This window comes from Acomys minous (assembly GCF_964271855.1).
Source record: "Acomys minous genome assembly, chromosome: 18".
NCBI lineage: Eukaryota > Metazoa > Chordata > Mammalia > Rodentia > Muridae > Acomys > Acomys minous.
This window is the reverse complement of record NC_140501.1, coordinates 40,101,046-40,123,113: the sequence shown is the minus strand read 5'-3', so window position 1 is coordinate 40,123,113 and position 22,068 is coordinate 40,101,046. Positions and strand designations below refer to the sequence as shown.

Below are 22,068 nucleotides of genomic sequence, written 5' to 3'. Positions count from 1 at the left end.
TCTCAGGGATCGATTGCACAAAGGCTGTGCCAACCACTATTTTTGAAATTTGAGCCGAGTTAGAACAGGTAATGTGCTTAAAAGCTGCGGTTTTGAGGTGTTGACACCCTGCAAGTCTTACATATGCCCAAGGCATGGCAGAAACAACACACATCTGTTGTACGCAGGAAGCTGTCAGTTCTGCAAGTAGCTCGGTGACTAGCTTCCCTTTGCTGCTTATACTCCATCATCTCATCTGAAGGGCAGCAGAGAAATCAGGCCACAGCCCAGAGATGGCCGGTGTGTAGGGGGCACCATCTTCTCAGGTCTCCCAAGCTACCATATGCAAAGACTCTAGGTGACTTCTCCACACACCTTGGCCATCAGGGCACCATCTCCTCTGTTCTGCTTCCTGGAGTCAAATTGCTTACAGACAGCTTCTGAAGTTAAAAAAAAAAAAAAAACCAAAACCAAAACCAAAACAACAACAACAACAACAACAACAACAACAACGGTTACCAGCTTACCCACATTAAGCCTATGAGGTCTATTAATGAGTTAGAACTTCAATGGCTGTGGAGAGTTGGAAAGTTATAGGTCCAGAACTCAACTATCTTGGGCTACTTTAGCCCTATAAGTAGCCATCTATTGCCCACTTCTGTGTGACCTGACATCCTGCGACTATTGCGTAAACCCACCTGGAATGTGTGAGTGGGCCTCCAAGCGAAGGATATAAGCAGACAGCACCTGAGGCCTATAGCAAAGCTTTGCGTTTTGCTGGAACCTGATCATCTGATTGCCCACCAGTGTCTTGATATATTCTTTTCTTTATTCTATTACTGTAAAAAAAATTAATGAAACTGTTACCATGGTGGAGCATGGCACTTGGGGTCATAGTCACCTATACTTGGGCCTAGAATAAACTATCTCTTATTCCCATTGAGGCAAGAGAGGTGTATTTTTTAATGAAATGTGTGTGTGTGTGTGTGTGTGTGTGTGTGTGTGTGTGTGTGTGTGTAAATAGTAGGAATCATGTGGCTTAATTGATGGCTATCCCAACAAGTCATGCCCGAACATTATTCATGAGAAACTATAGTTCCTACAGAGCACTGCTCCCACAGGATGCAAGTAGTCAGTGCTGTATTTAAAAGCACCCAGGGCTCTCATGTGCTTTTTTGTTGAGTGCAATCCCACCATCTAATTAATAATCAATGCTCAGCTGACACTCCAGGGGCCAAAGAGCTAATCTTGAAGTAAGTTTACTGATCTGTTCTGTTTGTTCTCTTCATCATTAGCTTGTTCTCCTAATGCTGAGCCCTCTTTGGGCTCTGGCCTTTACCTCTCCAGTTTCTGAGGATCCATAGCCAGGATGCTTTAGCCCAGAGCTCATGAAGGTGGGCTGGTACTCAACCCACTTGTGACATTCATATGCTATTGTCATTAGTGTGTTTATTGCCTTCTCATTTGCTCATGTATTTATATTCACAAGGATGCACTTGTGAGCCCGCTGTGAGAGCCAGGCCTGAGGTCTGGCAGGGATTCTCCGAGAGATGTTGAGATTTTCCTGGGTCTCATTGTTAATGTAGACCACGTGTACGGTTTCTCAGTCTGCAGCTTGTGGGTCAAGACATGGCTTTCCTGGGTACAGGCTGTTTCTCCATGTGCTGGGCAATGGAAATACATAGTCTGGTGTGTTGCTTCTGTGCTGCAGAAGAAAATGGCTTTCATCTCTCCACCCCATAGAAGTCCAGCATGGTATGTCAGAGCACCTGGAGAGAAGGGGCTGTATTTTATTCATCTTGGCTTCCTCAGCGGCTAGCACAAAGCCTAGCATGTAGTAGGAGCTTCCACAATGGATGCCGTGTGAATGGTCGTGTGTGTTCAAAGTGCATACTTAACTTCAGGATCAGAGGGGTCATCTTCCCAGATCAAGGAGAACTTTATTCTTCTACTGTGTGGTTCTGCTTCTGGAATGGAGACCAGGCAGAAAAGAATGGTTTGTCAGTTCCCTGTAGGTGCATCCAAAGTGGAAATGGCATAAACTAACCCAGGGCACAGACAGACCTGTTCTGCACTATGCAGAATGCTGTGGGTGAGGTAGGACCCTTGCCAAAGGTAAGATTTTGCTGGAAGTGGCTGTGTTGGGGTCCAAAATAATGCACTCATGTCCCTTCTACATATCTACCTTCTGAAGTGAGATTGTGTTAGTTCAGAAAATAGCACATAGAATTTGGAACTGGTTATTAGAGACAGAATACATGTGTGCATGTGAGTGTGTATGTGTGTGTGCTTGTGCACACACATGTGTGCATGTATGGTGTGTGTGTGTGTGTGTGTGTGTGTGTGTGTGTGTGATCAATAAGAAACCCAAATCTTTACCAAGCAGAACTGACATGCTATGGATAAAATAAATTAGGGAAGGTGGTATCAAGGGCTGGTATGTGAGTACCAACTGTAAGAAGTTAATTGAAAACAGATGTTGGTAGGAAAGGCCTTACAATAATGAGGGAGTGAGCCATTCAGATTTCTGGTGGAAGAGAATGACAGACTAGGGGAAGGGGATGGAAGGATCTGAGGCACTGGCATGGAGAGCAGTGTGGATGGCAGCACATATGGTGGATCAGGGAGAACCTGGAGAGGCAGTCATGTTTTTCTGGTTTCTCTGCACTTGCTGGATTTATCCACCTAGTTCAAGAGCCTACAGAGGCCAGTCACTAGGGAATCCAAACCAAAATGTACCAGAAAGGAAAAGCTAGTAGTTGCTGTCTTAAGACCAGAGCACACATGAGGATTAGGCAGCTCTGAGTTTGGTACTGCAGGACAGGAAGGAAGCCTGGCACTCAGGGTAGCAGCCTTAAGTGGTTGAGTAAAAGTGCTATTTGCACAAGCATGGGCAAAGTATGGGACAGCAACAAGGGGCAGAGCAGTGTCCATGGGTCAACAATGCCAGGAGCCATTACTTGAGAGGAGTGAGGAGTGAAGAGTTACCGAAGCCATGAGGTCAGTATGGGAGGCCCACCTAGAGGAGTGGGGGACCCTGTGACAGAAGGGTCACACTCATGCTCTCTCTTTCCTCTGTGACTCCCAGGGACCAACTTCATGTGCAAACTGGAGGACAAGGGAGTTTACTGATGGCCACATTCATGGGGTACAGAGCCCCATGGAGAAGGGTGACTCATAAACATCTAACAGGGCAAGACTGAGCAGAAGATGAGAATGAAGGACCACAGCCCCTGCCCAAGCCAGGTGGAAACCCCCAGACTTGCCCAGTAGAAGATGGTCTGATGTTGTACTCCTGCAGCTTAGGGGAGATCACTCATTATAATCCTGTTACATAATAAATATTCACATAGGAAGTGTGTATGTGTGTGTGTGATAATCTCTCTGCCTGTTGTGTGGCAAAACTTCTCCTGGGAAGACCCAACACACATGTCTACTCAACCCAGATACAGAATCCATGACAGAGCAACATACAGGTACCATCAAAGTCCCATTCGGTGAATTGTGACTTTTCCTGAGGTTACACATAGGAATGTGGGTAACAGGAGCAAAAATGACTCAAAGACAGCTGCATCACCAAGGCCCACCCCAGAAGGATGACAGCTCACCAAGTAGGGAATCTGGAGCACACTGCACAGCCTGCATGCACCTCAGCAGGTTGGAGAGTGTCCTTTCCAGGTGCCTCAGTTGGTTTAAATCTCTTCCAGGCAGCTCAGCTGGTTTCTGCTTCTTTCAAGCAGCTGCTCTGGTCTCAAGTCTTTTTTTTTTTTTTTTTGCAACCAGGCTGGTCTGAGTCTTCTCATTGTGGCTTCCTTCAGACTGAGCTTTTCCTGTTTACTCTGACAGGGAGGGGCCTAGTGAATCTGGTCAGTTTTAGGGACTTCCTGAAGCTATTTTGAGTGGTTGACCTTTCTGTTTAGAGAGCTTCCCCTGCAGGATGAACTGTTTCAATCTCAGAGGAAACCGTTACACAAATCTGCCTGATTTTATAACCACACCCAGTATTATCTCACATGCCCACAGATCCGGGCAGAGGACCACCCATTTGAGAGATGATGCTGTCATGAGGACAGTCTCATCTCTGGCTTAGGTGGAATCAGAAGGGTCCAGTTAGCCAGTGCTGCCACTGACTGTGCTGTTTCCATTAATATGACGTATTGGCCAATACTTCTGGTCAGGAGGACAGATTGTCAGAGCCACAGCGGTGGGAGGGCTGAGAGTTCCCTCCAGTCGGTGGCATTGAAAATCAGAGGCGTCTCTATGTCTGTGAGTTGGTTTCATTCTGTACCTGAACTGACTTTGAAATGGATGCAACGGATGACTGACAATCTTTCAACTTCCACTACTTTTTAGATAGAGCCTCAGTCCTCCAGACACCTGCTGGGTTTTTATAAAAAAAAAAAAAAAGAGTCTTGCTAATCTGTCACAGTCACCTTCTGTGGGTCCTCTGTACCTCAACCACTCTGGAGCCTTTCTGATTTTTTTTTTCTATCTGTCATTTAAACACATTGCATTTTAACTTGTGCTTTGTTCAAAATTGTCTCATGGAAGCCTTCTCTGATGCCCGGATCTGATAGGGTCCCCACTTATTCTCACAGCACCTTTCTTACCTAACCCTTCTCTTATTTGTGGTCAAAGCATTAATTGAATAATTTGTTATATAACGTCTACTTTCTTCACTCCCATTTGACTATAACCTGTGGTATTTGCTGTTGCCCAATGCCTAGGAGGTACTCAGTAAATATTTGATGGAATTATTGACCAAAAGAAAAAAATGAATTAAGAGTGGGTGTATACACTCTACACAGGAAAGAAATACAAGGCATAGATTGAAGAGGACATTCCTGCCCGCCTTTTCTCCACCCCAGGCTTTCTTGGTGCTGGAAGAAAGACAAGTCAGAGGCAGCGACAAGAAGCAAACAGGAGCAAAGTCATGGGAGAGCTGAGCAGCGCTGCCTGGATACCTGGGGAGGATGAGAGAAGCTGTTGTCATATGCATCAACACCAAGCAAGAGCTCTCTAGCAAAGGCAGACTCACTCAGGCAACATCAGAAGAAAGGCTCCAAAAGGTGAGAACAGAGGACTACCCACTCTGCCGACTGATGCGCAAAGGTCCAGACTGGAGGCCCCATGTGAATCCAGGTTCAGGCCATCAAAAATTATCTTAACAGGAGTCTTGACATCTGGGGAATTCAAGAGCCAGCAACATCAAGCTGGCTATTTATAAGATGCTTGTAGCTCTCTAGACTATCATAACACCAAGCACATCAGGGCTTTGATAGACTGTTATTAGAATTCACCAGCCCCAACCTAGACAGTTGTCAAGGGCAAAGAACAAAATGCCAAGACTAAAGTCTATGCCTTTATTTTATGATGACAGATTTATACATCAGCACGGACTGGGCTTCACAAAGGGGTTCACATGACCAGCTTGAGCCTGACAGGTTCTAAGAAATTATGTGTTGCCCTAAAGGAGGGAGGAGTTAGAGTTTGCAGGGAGTTAAGAGAGATTAGTTAGGAGACCCATGAGAGTGACAGGGAGAAGACTGGTGAAAAGAGCAAGCGAGAAAGGGAGGGGGGTGGGGGGGGTGGGGGGGTGGGGGGGGCAAAGAGAGAGGTGACTCCGGAGACGGACACAGGCAGAAAAGGAGGCGTGCCTGTTTACACAGCCATTACGAAATCTTCATTCTTGCCTCACGTTTTGATCCAAGACTTACTAATGTCAACAACTATTCTTTGATGTTGACCAGTTAAAAAACTTAGCTGCTAAGTTATTGTTCCCTCTATTACTGTTCTGGCATCTGAGACTGCCCCTCTTTTCTGCTCATTTTGTTGTTGTTGTTGTTGTTGTTGTTATGGACCTGTTTTCTCCACGTCTGTGATAGAAAAAGTCATGGTTGTAATATAGTCGGCCTTCTGTTATCTATCTATAGGCTCTGTGTTCCCAGTTTGACCAACTATGAATCAAAAAATGCTCAGGAAAAATTATGTTCGTACAGAAACAAGTTTGAACTTTCCCCCCTTCAACTTTCCCTTAAATAATGTATATATAATGGCTACTTGCAGCTGGTGTGCTTATACTGTGTTATGTGTTAGGAGTCACCTAGAGATGATTTAAAGGATGCTGCAGGATGTTCATAGGGTATGCCCACACACTGTGCCATTTTACACAAGGGCCTGAACATTCGGAGATTTTTAGTATCTGAAGAGGATATTAGCACCAGTACCCCCAGAAACTGGATGATTGTAGTCAGTACAATAATAGCATGCCATATAATATGCATCTTTTAAACCCATGATAAAACATAATTGAAGACACAAACAATGGAGAAAATTGGTAGAATGTAAAAAATAAAGCATGTTCTTGTGTAGTGCAGATTCTGGAGGAGAACAAACGCTTCTGGTAAATTGGGCATTGGAAATTGAAAGGTGTGGAATACTACTCAGCTATCAAAACCAAGGAAGTCATGAAAATTTCAGGCAAATAGATGGAACTAAAAAAGATCATCCTGAGTGAATTAACCCACACCCAAAGAGACACACATGGTATGTACTCACCTATAAAGCAAATATTAGACACATACTATAGGATAACCATACTACAATTCACAGACCCAAAGAAGATAAATAACAAGGAGGACCCAAGGGAGGATGCTTACATATCACTCAGAAGGGGAAATAAAATGGACAGCAGAAGCAGTTGAAGAGAAGGAACGGGGTAGGAGAGCAAGTGTGGAGGGAAGTGATGGTGGAGATCAGATATAGGGAGAGAGGGAAGTGATGGTGGAGATCAGATATGGGGAGAGAGGGTGTGAGGACAGAGGACTTGTACAGAGAAGAGAACCCCTGGGCAGGGTCATCTCTGAGACAAGCTGGACATCTATGGCAGGGTAGGCTTCTGGCAGGATACGGGGTGATTCTGAGACTCCTAGTAGGAGGAGTCATGGAGACTGAAAAGGACACCCGCTTACTAGACAGAAATCCTAGTGGAGGGAGGGGAACTCCCACCCACAAAAACTTGGATCCAAAATTTGCCTTGCCTACAAGAAGTGCATGGAAAACGATAGAGCAGAGATGAAGGGACTGTCCAACCAGTGCCTGCTCCAACCCAAGGCCTACTTCATGGGAGAGAGCCAACCCCTGACACCAGCAACAAAGCTCTGATGGGCTTGCATATGGCAGCCTAGCATAGCTGCCCTCTGAGAGACTCCACCCCACAGCAGATTAAAACAGATGCTGAGACTCACAGCCAAACATTGGATGGAGTATGGGGAGTCTTGTGGAGGAGTTGGGGGGTGCGGGGGCGGAGGGGAAGAAGAAAAGGACCCAGAGGGGACAGAAGCTCCAAAAGAAGACCAACAGATCCAACTAGGCAGGGCCCAGAGGGGCTTGCAGAGACTGAAGCACCAACCAAGGACCATGCATGAATTCAGTGTAGGCCCCTTACACACACATGTAGCCAATAGGTTGGCCATCATGTAGGTCCCCTAGAAAGGGGATAGGATATCTTGGACATGGACTCCGTTGCTTGCTTTTTGATCACTTCCCCCTGGTGAGGCTGCCTCGCCAGGCCAAAGTGGAAGAAGAAGCATTCAGTTTTGATGGCACTTGATGTGCTGCTGTGGGTTAGTTGTGGGGGCAGTGGCGGGGGGGGGGGAGCTCCCATTATCTGACAAGTAGGGGAGGGGGAATAAGAGGAAAAGAAGGGGTACCCAGAGGAGAGGAGGGAGGACCTATGATCAGGATGTAAAGGGAATACATTAAAAAAAACCCCTAAAATTTAAAAAGAATTAAAAGGTAGAGTCAGGCCTGGAAACACCATCAGCAGCCTACCATTTCAGTGTGAAACAGCCATATTCTTTTAGTTTTGAGGACCCACGGGTCAAACCCAAACTTCTCACAGGAGAGCCACACCTCCCACTTCCATTATGCGATCTTGTAATTACTGGCTATCAGAGGCAGTGTCGCCCCTGCTTCCCCAGCCTTCTGCTTCTCACCTCCCACGTCACACCCGTCACACCCGAACAGTCCTGCTTCCTGCCCTCAGCTTCACACATTGAAGAATCTCCCCATTTCACGTAACCCCCGATGCCCCCTCCTCCAGGCTAACAGGCGCTCATGTCTATTACTTCTATGAATTGTAAGACCTTCCTTATGGCGTTACTATTTGTGCTTTGAGTGGTGTTCTAAAGAAACTATGAGAAGAATAACACTACTATTACACTTGTTTGTTTGCCAATCCTGGGTTCCTACTTATTCTTTCCTTCCTTTCTTATAGTATCTTTATTTATTCTTTGAAAGTTTCAGACATGTATGCAATGTATTTTGATCTCGTCCGCTCTCACTACCTCCTCCCCTCCCTCCCTCCAACTTCCTCTGGGGCTCAGCAACCCATCTCCCTACCAGCTTCCTGCCCTTTTAAAAAACAAGAACAATTATTAGTAGCACCTGGAGCCTAATTGGTGCTGCCCATGTGTGCATGGGGGTGGGCCCATCCACTAGGACATGGGCTACCAATCAAAAGCTGGTGCTCCATTTCTTTTTGTTCTCTCTGGGGTCACTCTCCAAGTCAGAGGGGCCATCCTCCAGCATCTTGAGTTAGAGCATGCTAACCACATATTCTCACGGTCCCTCTCTGTCTCTCCCTCCCTCCTTCCCTTCCCCCCTCTCTCCCCACCTCTTGTGAAATGTTGGTTTCACTCTTGCTTTTAAAAAAAAACCTTTGTTCTGGCTATGGAAATATAAGTTAACAGGGCTAGCCCTCCACCCCACCTCCACCTCCACGCCCAGTATTTTAGAGGAGATTCTGTTGACTCCTGGTCATCTTCCTCCTCCCTTTCTTTCTCCTCTTCCCCCTCCTCATTCCTTTTTTCCCATTTTCTGGCAATAAGTCAGCCAGAATTTCTATTATTGCTCCCTGCATGCGAAATCTTATGTTCTCTGATTGTTTTCAGAATTTCCTCTTTACTGTCGGTTCCCAGCAGTTTGACAATGAAGTACCTACATGTAGCATTCTTTGTATTTATTCAGCTTGAGGCTCACTGAGCTGCTTGGCTTTATAAGCTGAAGTTTTTCATCGAATGCAATTTTCAGCTATTCTTTCTGAAGAGTTTGGCTTCTGGTTGAAAACCTATGTGTTAGTTTTCATCACTGACTATGGGCTAGGAGAAAGGCTTTGCTCCCCACAAGCCTCTGGGGGAAATCTCTCTTCTTCCAGCCCCTGTCCAGCAAGTACAGACATGGCAGTATGTGAAGAAATTGCAGTTAAGGACTCAGGACCCTCAGGCTGGTCAGATGTTTTGCAGCTAGCCTGGTGCCATTGTCTGGCTCTCTTTCTTTCATGCCTGGTGCGAAGACCTCTTCAGACACCTCTGCTGAACCACTCTGCTGTAGGGGAAAGGCGAAAACTTAAAGATGCTGTTCTTTTCTCTTAGCACTTCATAATTTCCCACTCTGGTCCTTGCCTGTTTCTCTCCCTGGGAACACCGCTAGTCCACAAAACCAAAGGAACCTTTTATTGTGGGCTCCGTCAAAAGTGAGATAATCCCTAGTTGCTCTAGCCCATCTGCCCAGAAACTGGTGAGCTATTTCACAAACAAAAGAAAAAGAAAGGAAAAGAAACAAACAGTGGGTCAGCACCATGTCCAGTTCTAGCTCTTGCTGGTACTGAACTGTGGCTGAAGACTTTTACAATTATAAACACTCCCCTTTCCTGAGGATTTTATACATGTATACAATAAGACATGATTACACCCCACTCACATTTTCTTCCTCCAACTCTCCCCTTATTCTTTCCAGTATATGCCCTCCAACCAACTACAGCTTCCAGAGTGACTTCTTTTTCTTTCTCATCCTCCTTTCACCTCAGCCCAATGAGTACTGCCCATCCGTGTATGGCTGTTGGGCCACCCACTTGAACATGGGAAATCTACCAGTGAGAACATCCTCAAAAAAGAATAATTTCCCTCCTCCCTCCCTCCCATAGCTCCCCATTGCCAATAGCTCCTCGTGTATGGGGCGGGATCTGGAGAGCACCTCCCCCATCTGTGTTGGAAGTTTGAACATTGGCTGCTTTTGTACGGTGACCTTAGCTGCTGTGAATCTCATGGGTGGGCAGCAATGCCATGTCACCAAGACAGCATTCACAGAGCTTCTTTTCACCCTTTGCTCTTACATTCTTTGTGTTTCCTCTTTTTCAATGCTCCCTGGGCTTGGTGGGTGGAGAAGAGGGCTGATAAAGGCATCCCATTTAGAGGTGAGCATTTCAATCTCTTGTTCTCAGCACTTTGACCAATGATGTTTCTCTGCATTGATGACTGACTGCCCAGTGCGAGAAGCTTCTTTCTTAACTTTAGTTTTCTGCCCCCTGGGGTTTAGATTCAAGGCCTTGTGTCCATGTCTGTGTCCTCCACCACTGAGCCACAAACCCAGGCGATGCTTTCATTTTTTTGGCTGGTTCCTTTGTCTCCTCCAACAGCTGACAGCTAAGACCTTGGTATTTCTTCAGTAATTTTCTTACTTTTATCATCATCTTCTCCTCAGGGAAATCCAAGCTGCATCAGGTAGACTGTTTGCTATTGTCCTTTGGGCTTCGAGGCCCTGGTCATTTTATCCATTTTTTCCTTTTTTTTTTTTTTTTAACAGATTGGATAGGTTTATATCGATCTGTTTCTCAATCTACTAGATTTTTTTTTATTCTGTTGTCTTCAATATACTTAGAAGTCCAAGCAGCAAGCTTTCACTTCCAGTTTTAAATGCACTCTCCCGTCTCTGTTGAAAGTCTGTCCTTTCATTTATTAAGATTCTATTTTTACCTCAATGATTTGAATGTATTTTTCTTTATTTATTTGAATTTGTCTGATAAATTACAAATATGAGACTGTCATATGTTGGTTTCTAGTTATTGCTTTTAGTTTTAACGGTATGTATCACATTGTAATTCTTGGTGTGCCTAATAATTTTTTATTACGTACTAGATATTGCGGGAAAATCAGTGTAGGGACTATTTTGTGACATTTCTTTATTTGCTTTGTTTTGAGATAGGATCTTACGTGACCCGGACTGGCCTTGAATTTGCTATGTAGCTAAGGATGGCCTTGAACTTCTAATCATCTCGTCTTTAGCTAATACCCCAGACGTTTGAACCAGGGGCGGTAAGAGTGTTGATGAGCATGGGGAGATGCTAGAGACGGAACACAACAAGAAGTGTTTTCAGTGTTCTAGTGTGGAAACTAAGGGCAGGAGGATGAGGTTTGCAGAAATGAAGACAAAATAGAAGTAGAGCAATGGAAAGCACTTCTGTGGGTTATTTGTAAATTGAATATAAAGGAGAAAGAAGGTTAAAAATGGGGCCAAGGAGGCCCTAAAGGGAGCCATTTTTTAGAGATACATATTGAAATATTTATAGACAAAATGGGTTTTTGAATATAGTTCAGTGTAAGGATGAAGATGGGGAGAGAATAGGCTTTTGCTGTGACCAATCTGGTCATGAGGTGAGCATCGTCACAGTTGGTTATGAAGTGTGAACACGTGTGATACTGTCTTTCTACTTTTGCAAATGTTTGACATTTCGTTTTTTAAACTTAGAAAATCGGTGGAAGAAAAGTGCTAGAGCTGTGAACACAAGGGATAGAGGATTGGGGTGAGTTTCCAGGCTTGAGGTGGGAGGAAAAAGGATGGCCTCTGAGTGTACACACATGGGCACGAACACACGTGCTCATAGTTGCAGTGTGTTAACTTTAAAACAGAAGTTTCATTGGAAAAAGGGGGTTTGTTTGATTGGCTCCCTCTCTCCTTCAGAAAGTCCAACAAATCTTGCTTAGGTACCCTCATGTGTCAAGTTTTGTGTTAGGGACTGACTGGGAGGTTAAAGGTGGCCAAAGGACATGCCTTCTCTCAAGGATATGGGATGGGAAAGGTAGGTACAGGGGGTTTGAGGGAGAGTTACAGGTTCAGGGATAGATGTTTGTACAGGGGTTGGAGGCACAAAGGAGTGGGTGACTGTCTCTACAGTCCTTTTTCTTGGGGCTCAGTTTCCCCACTGCTTTTCCTACTTATGCATTATCCAGAATCTGTTGAATACCAGTTTTCTAATTTCTAAACAAGACTACTTAGAACTTTCACGAGTCTCAACATTTTAAATATCCAAAAGGAAGTTTGCAGATCGTAGAGGCTGCTGCTGCTGTTGTTGATACTGCTGCTGCTGGTGCTGCTGCTGCTGGTGATGGTGGGATAATGATGCTCTTTTCTTCTTCCCAGGCCCATGATGGATCACTGGGATCACTGATTTTACCAGGTGACATTCAAGGGACCATTGTCATGCACACTGAGCCACAGTAAGCTAATCTGGGGGGCCACAGGTATTTCCAGAAAAGATCCATAAGCAAAAGGAAATTTCTTTTCTACATGGGTAATAAATCTTCTGCCTATTGACTTTTAAAAGCCTAGAGCAGAATGTCTTTTTTGTCTGTTTAATACCAAGCACCGCCTTAACATTTGTTTTGCTGCACAGTTTACTGAGGATTTCCACACTCATAAATCATCAATGCCTCATCAGAACCCTTTCACTTTTCAGGATAGATTTAATTTTGATCTTCACTCACAGCTATGGAAAAATATGACCTAGAAAAGTTAAATAATTTGCCCAAAGTGTATAGCTAGCAAGGATGGCACCAAAGACTGAATTCTGGTTTTTTGTTTTCTCATTTTTGAAATCATGAGTTCTTCATGGTAAGTATCTGCAGTGGCCAGGACTCCTCTTTGATGTCTATAAAAGGTTTCAAACTGTTTTTTTTTAATGTTTAAAAAAATCATCCCTATTTTGACATATCTCAGATGTCTGAAATGCCCCAGTCTCAAGTGCAGTCACAATAAATCAAGCAAACAAATAACCCGTCCCCATTGTTCTGTGGATTATTTCCCCATGAGGCAGATGTTTACTTTTTATAAATGAAAGCTCATTGCTGTCAGGAACATTTAAGAGGCTTAACCTGTCTCTTCTGGCATATGGCACTGGCTTTTCATGATAAAAGTCATTGTGTGCAGTGGTAGACTAAATTGCAAGGCTCGCCCTGAAACCTCATCAGTTACTGCTTGTGAACGGTATTGCTTTCCTATGCAGAGGCTTGTCTGGGCCTCTTCCATGGAGAAAGGGGGGAAAAGGGCTGTTTCCTTTGGTAGAAAATGCTCATATTTTAATGGGTGTGATGTCATGAATTATTAAAGTAGCTTAACTTTAAAGCCGAGCAGAAAGAACACACAGTGAAGGATGACTTTGAGACTCTTGAAAAATGGGCATGTTGACTGCGTGCCTGCAGACTCAAAGATGGATTTCTACTTTAGTTTATATTTATGCAACTGTGAAACTCGGTCCCTTGCTCCCAAAGAAATCCTTTGTGCAGCCGTGTGGAGAAAGTTATTACATTTTAGTGCAGAGGAGCTGTAAAGTTTCTCTCCTCGTGCCTCATGAAAGCTAGAGTGTGCTGGCGAACTTTGTGCTGGGGGAATGGCCCTGAGGAATGAGACGGAGAGTCTCTCAGAAGACAAAAGAAAACAGGCAGGCATTGTTCTTTTTTTAAAAAAGAATGTACCATTAGGTTCTTAGAAAGGATTTGTGTGTCACCCGGTGTCTGTCCCTCTATAGTGTTCACTTGCTTCTGATTCAAGGTGAATAAAGGGAAATAAACCAGAAGCAGGAAGATCTGCTAGCGGCTCTGTTGCCTGAGCACATGACAATGCCTGTAGCCATCCCACTGCAACGAGTGCAGGTGCCCGGGGAGGCTGCCAGAGTGCTCATGATACGACCGGGAATAGTTCAAAGACTTGCAGTGGGCTTCAGGCTCGTTCTCTGGCCAATGGTTTGCTAGGAAAAAATGATAGAAACTACAAGTGGAATGAAGTGTCCTTGGTGCTTCCAAAGTGAGGCAATGCTGTGTCTAATCCTGCGAAGAGGTGTGGCTCATCTCTTCCTATGTTCTTCATAACACGATTGAGGTACAGATACAGTTGAGCATCTGTAGATTTTGGGATGTCACCCTTGGTGGTAGGTTGCTTTATCCAGCATAGCAAGGCCTTGGGTTTGCTCTCTGGTGCAATAAAAACCAGCTCCGTGGAAAGGAAAGGGGCATGAGTGGGGCAGATGGAAGAACCAGGATGAGTAAGTCTGTTAAAGGCTTGATCCTGCCTCAAGAACAGTGCTCACGTATGAGCAATAATCCTATTTTAGAGAAGGCAAGGATTACTGTGTAAGATTTTTGACACCATATGGTAAGTAGTAGAGCAGAACTTCATGTGAGCCAATATCTGACACCAGAGGCTCACATGAATTCACCATTACTTTTGTTCGCTTGCTTTTGATTTTTTTAAAAAATTAAATTAAATTAATTAATTTGCTCACTTTACATTCCTGGTCGTAGTCCCATCTCTCCTCACCTCCCAGGCTCACCCTCTCTTCCTTTTCCTCAGAAAGGGGCATCCCCCTTCCCATCCACCCCGGTTCATCCTCCCCTATGGCCTGGCAAGACTGTCCCACTAGGGAGAAGTAATTGAAAAGCTGGCAAGAAAATCCATGTCAGAGGCAGCCCCTGCTCCTCTTACTAGAGGACCCACATGAAGGCTGAGCTGCCCATGGGCTATATCTGTGTAGGAGGCCTAGGTCCAGTCCATGCAAGGTCCATGGTTGGTGCCTCCGTTTCAGCAGACCCCTCTAGGCCCCAGGTTAGTTGGCTCTGTTGGTCTTCTTGTGAAGTTCCTGTCACCTCCAGGTCCTTTTCTTCTTCCCTCCACTCTCCCATAAGACTCCCTACGTATTTCCCAGTGTTTGGCTGTAGTCTCAGCATGTGTTTTGAGGTGTTGCTGGGTGGACCCTCTCAGAGGACAAGTCTGCTAGGCTCCTGTCTGCAAAAATAGCAGAGTATCATTAATAGTGCCAGAGGTTGGTTCTCTCCCATCGGGTGGGTCTTGGGTTGGGCCATAGATTGGTTGGACATTCCCTCAATCTCTGCGCCATCTGCTCTATCTTTATCCCTGCACATCTTGTAGGCAGGGCATCCTATGTAGTCCAGGCTGGTATCAAACTTAGATCCTTCCATCTCCATCTCCCAAGTGCTAGGGTCATACATAAATGGACATGTTAGCATACTCAGCTGAATTCACCCTTTTTACTATTTGACTCTGAATGAGGTTTGTTGGGCTTTCTTGTTTGTTTAAACTCTTTGGCCCTTGCATCCTTGTGAATCCATTCTTCTTCTTTATTCTCTATGCCCTGGCATATGACAGGCCCTTACTTCTATGGGAGCCCTTGGCTTTTGGTTTATAGTTAGGTTGGGTCAGTAGGAGACATAAACAGGACTTTGTTAGTAAGCAGATGGTTGGAAATGAGTTATGTATCAGTTTGACCTAATTTTTCCTATGACGGTTTTGTTATTGAGACACTGTCTGCCATTATGTAACCCAGGCTGGCCCATTCCTGATCTTTCACCCTTCACTCCCTAAGTACTGATTAGAGGCAAACCCTCTTTCTGATGGCTTCCATCTTTCGAATGGCTTTTTTCTTGAATTCTATAATGCCTTCCCTCTCCATCCTGTTTCTTTTTCTGGGTTGTAGTTACTACTCCCATCCCTTGCTTCTTTGGGCTTAGGTAGCATCCTGCTGTTGCCAATGCATGAGAGCTGTATTCTCCCTTGGGCTTTTCCTCAACACTGACCCCCACCTTTGTGGATCAGGCCCACTGTAAAACAGTGGATCATTCAAGTTGACAGTGCCATTTGTTACTTTTTGAAAACCCTGATGGAGGTATATACCACTTTATTGATGATGTAATACCTGAGTTTTGTACCTATTAAGGACTAATTTTACTATGAGAACAATGCTGTTTATGTCTTGTTTTCCAATTAAGACTTTCCTATTTTTAAATTCCACCTGGGCTGTTTTTCACCATTCACTTCCTTTTGTCTTAATACATGGCCTCTGAATTTTCTCCATCCCCACCCCATCTCTACTTGAGTCTGGTGACCAGAGGAAGCCCATTTCCATCACTGTTTTAAGAGTTAGTTTCTGTGGTCTCTGGGCAGGAGCTGGGCTATATTAGCGTTTCTTTGTAAAATCGTCTTTGGAATTGTCTTGAGAAAACAATGCACATTTTTAGACCTTCTAGGGAAAAATCATTATTTCTCCAAAAAAAGAAGAGAGATAATGAAAATATGCTCAGTAAATAACATTTGGGATAATAGAGGATTCTAAAATAGGCAGAAGATTTAGATTCAAGGTCAGTTTCTTCTTTTGTTGGATTGCAGCATGCATTTAATGGTAATAAAATCTTTTTCCTGTATAATACATTTTATATTAAAACTCGAGGCATTTAAATGAGGGATTTTATGTCTGCACAGTCTTTATTGAGCATGAAGGATTAAAAAAAAAGCCTTTTCTTTTCTTAATACTTTTTTTTTGAGGGTTGAAAAGCCACTCCGTGCCTCCTGGGCCCACAGAGGTGAGGATTGACAGGTTGGAGGTGGTCAGAAAGACTGACAGAATGCCCCCTATACTGTTTAACCCTGGACCCTGCTACTCTGGGCGTTTCTGTGCCCTGAATAGACACTAAATCTTTGCTGGCACCATGACAGTTTTATGGTGTGGACTTGTGTCTATTTTCAGAGGAGTATGGGAGCATTTTAATGTGTTTTCTCTTCTCCTACAGGCAATTTAGGTATAGCCTGTGTCTGTCAGGGGTAAGGCTGTGGTGGTCCAGCAGCATCTGGTGGCAATGTTCAATAACAGATGAGCAGTCTTATGGTTCCAGGGGGAAAGGCAGAGGTGTTTTTTTTTCCATAGGTTGGATTAAAATATGTTAATCTCTTGAAGGCATATCCCTGATGCTTTGCTGGAACATTTGGTGTGTGTGTATGTGTGTGTGTGTGTGTCTAGTGTGTATATGAGTATGTGTGTATGTGTGCGTATATGTGCACGTGTGTGTGGCAACCAATCAGGTTCTCTCGCTAAGCCCAATATTCCCTAGGTTGATTGGCTGGCCAGCCAGCTCTGGGGATCCATGTGTCTCCAGTCCCAGTACTGGGATTATAGATGTGCACATCCACACCTGGCTTTTTAATGTAAGTGCTAGGAGTCCTGACTCAGGTCCCCAAGCTTATATATAGCAGGCACTTTACTGAATGAACCATTTCCTTGGGCCCTGTTCTTTAGTATCGAGGAATCTATGATCTCCTCCTGATGCTAAGAGATTAAGATAAAATATCAATACTTGGTGCAACCTCCCTCTACTGTAGGATGGTACCCTGTGAAAGTTTGCTAGACTGGCCTTCGGCTCGTTCACTTTGGGCGCATTGCAAGTGAACTGAGAAGATTCCAGGGTATGTCGATGTTGGCTGTACCAGGTAGGAAAACTCAGCCACACGGCAAATGCATTGTTTGCTCTTGGTCACTGATGATTTTCATGGATTAAACTACCAAATTTAGACTATTCATTCTCTGGGTGAATTTAATCTATAAGAAAAAAAAACCCAGTAGGCTTATAGCTTAGGGGTGTTTGAAATATACATTCATAGAGGAAAGTCTCTGCCTATGGAAGTGGATTACTGTTGGTGGGGATTTGACCTGTAGCAGGATGTGCCTTGCAATCTATAAATAGCTGCTCTCTGCGTTGGCATACATTACCTGAAGAAGGCAGGCCCCACACTTTACATTTTAGATTGCCAGAACTGCATTTCCCATTGCACAGGGGGAGGGGGCAGTTAATAACACCTTTTAAAATCTAAATATCCCCAGTACATTAACCCAACCTGACTGTTCTTGGCCACAACTTTATGTTTTAAAAATAGCTCCAAGGCAGGCACATTGGAAAGAAAATTTATTTAAACAACTGTTTTCCCCCTACGACATCATGTAGTCCTAAATCTTTTTCTGCGTCTCTCTGCTCCCATGGCAGCACACAGCATGGATATCATTGTAGGAAATGCAAGGTGTATGGGTATGCGGGTACAGGGGTACAGGGGTATGGGGGTACAGGGGGTAAAGGTATCTTTTGATCCCTGAGACTAAAGGTTTTTTTTTTTTCAGTTTTATTTTCTAGCAGGCTCAGCCGTTCCTGCAGGTTTCAGCAGCTATGCTTTAATTTTAATTTTTGATAAGGCAAGCTAGGTGTTTACCCATGGCTTCTGGAAATTAGTCAGAAGGAGTTTCCGGGGAGGGGAAAGGTGGGCAAACACTGCTCATTTATTTAGCACTTAAGGAACTAGCTGGCAAAAAAAGCCACTGGTGGTACTTTTGCTCTTGTATATGCTTTTGGACTTTAGGAAAAGTCATGACAAAGAAGAAGTAAAAGAAATGAGAGAAAACGGTTGAAGGTATCACAGAAAACAAAGTTTGTTAAGCTTTGGAGATAGTCCATACACACACACACACACACACACACACACACACAAACACACACACATGCACACACACAAACACACACAAGCACACACACACACAAACACAAGCACACACACACAAACACATGCACACAAACACACAAAAACACAAAAGCACACACACAAACACACACACACACACACACACACACACACACACACACACACACACACACATACACACATTTGAAACAGGACCCAGTGAATTCTATGTGTTTGCTGGACAGAGACAGGACACATACACCTGCACGAACACTCACCCCAAGGAAAGAGGGGGTGCCCTAGCCCCAGTGCACTTTAGAATTCTGGGTTTGTTTTTTGGGTTCTGAATTAATTAGATACCATGCTGAATTCCAAATGTGATAATTAGGCAAATTAATGCTGCAGCGAAGTTATTAATGAGGCAAAATATGCTAATATGCTTTTGATAAAGAGCTCTTCTTCTGCCTTACCAAGAAATTGGCAAACATCTTTTATTTGAGGCCAGACAGCTCATCTCAAGTGATTTACTAAAAAGCTTCTTGGCCGTATGTTGTGAACAAATGTTGTAAATAGGGGTTAATGTCTAAATTTTTGATGTGTATAAGCCTCGTTTCTATGTAGCAAGCCCTGGATGTTCTTTGCCTGGCGTCCGAGCAGCAGCAGTGCCCAGAAAGGCCAAAACCATTTCTATGCCCCTGAATGTCGGCATGAGGGTGGCAAGCCTTATTGCTCACCGGGTTGGTTCCTACCATCAGCGCCACACCAACAGTCCACACAAGGTGAATGGTGGCTGCCACCCCTCCCCCAATGCTCTCCTTTCTCTTCAGCAGACTTGGTGTCTCCTTTGGTTTTCAGATGCTCAAAAGTCCTCAGCCCAGAATCATTAGGGAACCCATTTAGTGGTTTGGAAGTGACATGGCAGGATTTCTCTTTCCGACCTGAAGTCAGCTCTGTAGATTACATTGTGCATAAAGAACCCTCCTGGGGCCAAATGCAGACACCTCTACCAGAGAGAGTTGGTTATTAAAGACAAGATGAGGGGAAGTATGAAAAGCATCTTTCCCTTTCCCACATGCACACGGTTATTTTAATCCCTTTAATCACATGCACCACAAGGGCATGGCCTGCCTACCTTCCATTCACTTGAGTGTGACATTTGCTGACAGGTTTAACTGTGCTTCCCTCGCCCTCCAGGATGGGTTTAGCTTGTGTAAGCCTGAAAGAGAGGCCCCTGACACTGTTTGAGTACAGCCACCCTTGGTTTGTCCTTGGCTGGTGTGCTTCTGGGTTGTGCCTGATAGCAGGAAAGAGCCCATTTATTAAGTGTAAAGCACTACAGAGAAATCGGTGGCGTCGTTCAGGTCTGCCCTTGACTGTCAGACACAGAACACCTTACTAAGAGGTGGCAGCAAATAAGGAGTTGACTTTCTCCTCAGATGCAGCCGGGCAAGGTAGGTGGTTTGCAGCTGAAACACAGCTCAGTTGCATCCTTTCTAGGTTGCCATGGCGTTATCTCAACTGTCTCTGTGACACACAAAGGCTGCAGGACTCCGGGTCTTGGCATCCGTGTTTCAAGCAGGAGGAAGAAGGAAAAGGGCTGGGGTGTAGCTCCGTGGGTAGGATGCTTGCCTCCGATGATGCCCAAGGTGCCCAGCACAACCCAAACTGGGCATGGGGGAAATATAACTGCTGGTTGGGGTTGTAGTGAGTTTTTGTCAACTTGACGCCAACCTTAGACATACTGGGGAAGTTTTCTCAGCTGAGGAAGAGCCTTCCTCAGGTCGGCCTGTTGGTATGTCTGTGAGACTGATTTCTGACTGATGGGAGCCCACTGTGGGTAGCACATCCCTGAATAGGCAGGCCTAGGATGTTTGACAAAGGAAACCGTATGTGAGCCTAAAAGTGAGCTGGACAGCAAGCCGTATGCAGGGCCCCGCCACAATGTTTCAGTTCCTGCCTCCAGGTTCCAGCCTTGGCTTTCTGTGACGATGGACTGTAATGCGTAAACAAAATAAATGCTAAGTTTTTGTTGCGGTGTTCATCACGTCATCAGAAAGCAAAGTAAGACTGCCAGAACATGGGGGGTGGAAGCAGGATCAGAGTTCAAGTTCATTTTCAGCTACATAGTGAATTTGAGCTTAGCCTAGGACATATGAGACCCCACTTTTAAAAAGAAGAAAACATACAAGGGTTAGGAGAAGATTGGTTTTTCCCTTCTGAAAACTTTACTAGTGTATCAATGTAATGATCTCCATTTATATTTTATTTATCGACAAGAATTATGTCCTATAGCGCGTCCCAGCAGAAAGATGAGTAAGTGGAGATGGGCTGGCCAGCCTTTTCAGTCCTCCTATGGTGCACAATTATCTTGGGCTGTGTGGTCATATTTTTAATTAAGTACCACTCTACAGTGACTAGCTCAAAAGTTGGATGGCTGGACATGAGCGGGGCATCTAAGAAAGCTCACATTGCTCTGGGCAGATGGAAGGCAGACCTTGGGCTGAGCTGTATGACTCAGTATATGACTTTCACCTCTGACCCTTAGTTCCCTTAATTGTGACCTGGGGAGCATTCCTGGGATTATTATAGGATGCCATTAGGATTACAAATATGAAGTGTCTAGCATATTAAACTTGTTAATAGGTGACAGCTGTTAAGGTAGTAAACGAAATTGAGATCATGTTCATAAAGGATTAATGTGCAATAGGAAAATGTTGTCACACATTTCCCTGTAGCCCTGAAGACATAGGAGTCTGGTAGGCACAGATGCCCTTCCACTGGATGGATTGACAGTGGGAAGGACTAAGTTTGAAGCAGTGAAGTCTGTGCCAAAAGGTGGATGCATTGAGGAATGGGGAAAGGGCAGAGCACTGATGCGTGGTCTAGGGATGCTCATGGCACTTCGGAGTGAGACTATGCACGAGGCATGTAAACCCATGCCCTGACTCACTTGGAAAGCCCTCAGGGAACGCATCTGATAGAGGCAACGGAGTGAGGGCCTTTTGGTGAATACATACGAAGCGACAATTGTGTCGACTCAAGGTTGCTGTGAAGTCACAGCTGCCATAGTTTCCAGAGCACTCACTTCACCCAAGTCTCAGTGTTCTGTAAGCTAGACTTAAAGGCAGCACTAATGTAGCTACACAAAACAGTGAGTTCAGCAGGGGACGGACAGTGGCAGCTGTGGACGAGCGGGGGTCTCTGTTCATCCCATTGTCAGGTGTCTAAAGGGAGATGGAGTTGAGGGCTCTTTCCTAATTAGTCTCTGGCTCCTCTGTGATGAAATCATAACGGTATGCATGTGACTCTAGCATTTGAAGATAAAATAACTTATTTTTAATTTTTTGAACAACATATTTCTAAACAAAAGCCAATTACTATATTTGGTGCTAAATTGGAAAATAGAAGCCAGCAATCTGTTTCAAAGTTGGAGGAAAATCTGGCTGCTTTGAATTTATTGAGCAATGGTACAGTACTGTATTTTTATGAGCAAATTAAGATATTTTCAGGGTCAATTGTGAATATACTTGGTTTGCACGTCATGAGCCGATATTAGAATTTAACCCTTGAGTAAAATTTGACTTTTCTGTCTATTAATAAGTGATGAACATATTCATACGTGGCTGGCATGAATCAGAGACTGCAAATCTGGGCCTTTTTTTTTAAACAAAAACTTTTATTCTT

General features: G+C 44.4%; 1 long non-coding RNA gene across 1 annotated transcript; it reads left to right on the top strand.

Annotated features, from left to right (window-relative positions):
* Positions 1-1,624: 1,624 nt before the first annotated feature.
* On the top strand, positions 1,625-11,621 carry LOC311589369. The gene is made up of 4 exons (XR_014776523.1): positions 1,625-1,734; positions 3,068-3,225; positions 4,848-5,048; positions 11,566-11,621. It is a non-coding gene; the product is annotated as an uncharacterized lncRNA (long non-coding RNA).
* Positions 11,622-22,068: the final 10,447 nt, after the last annotated feature.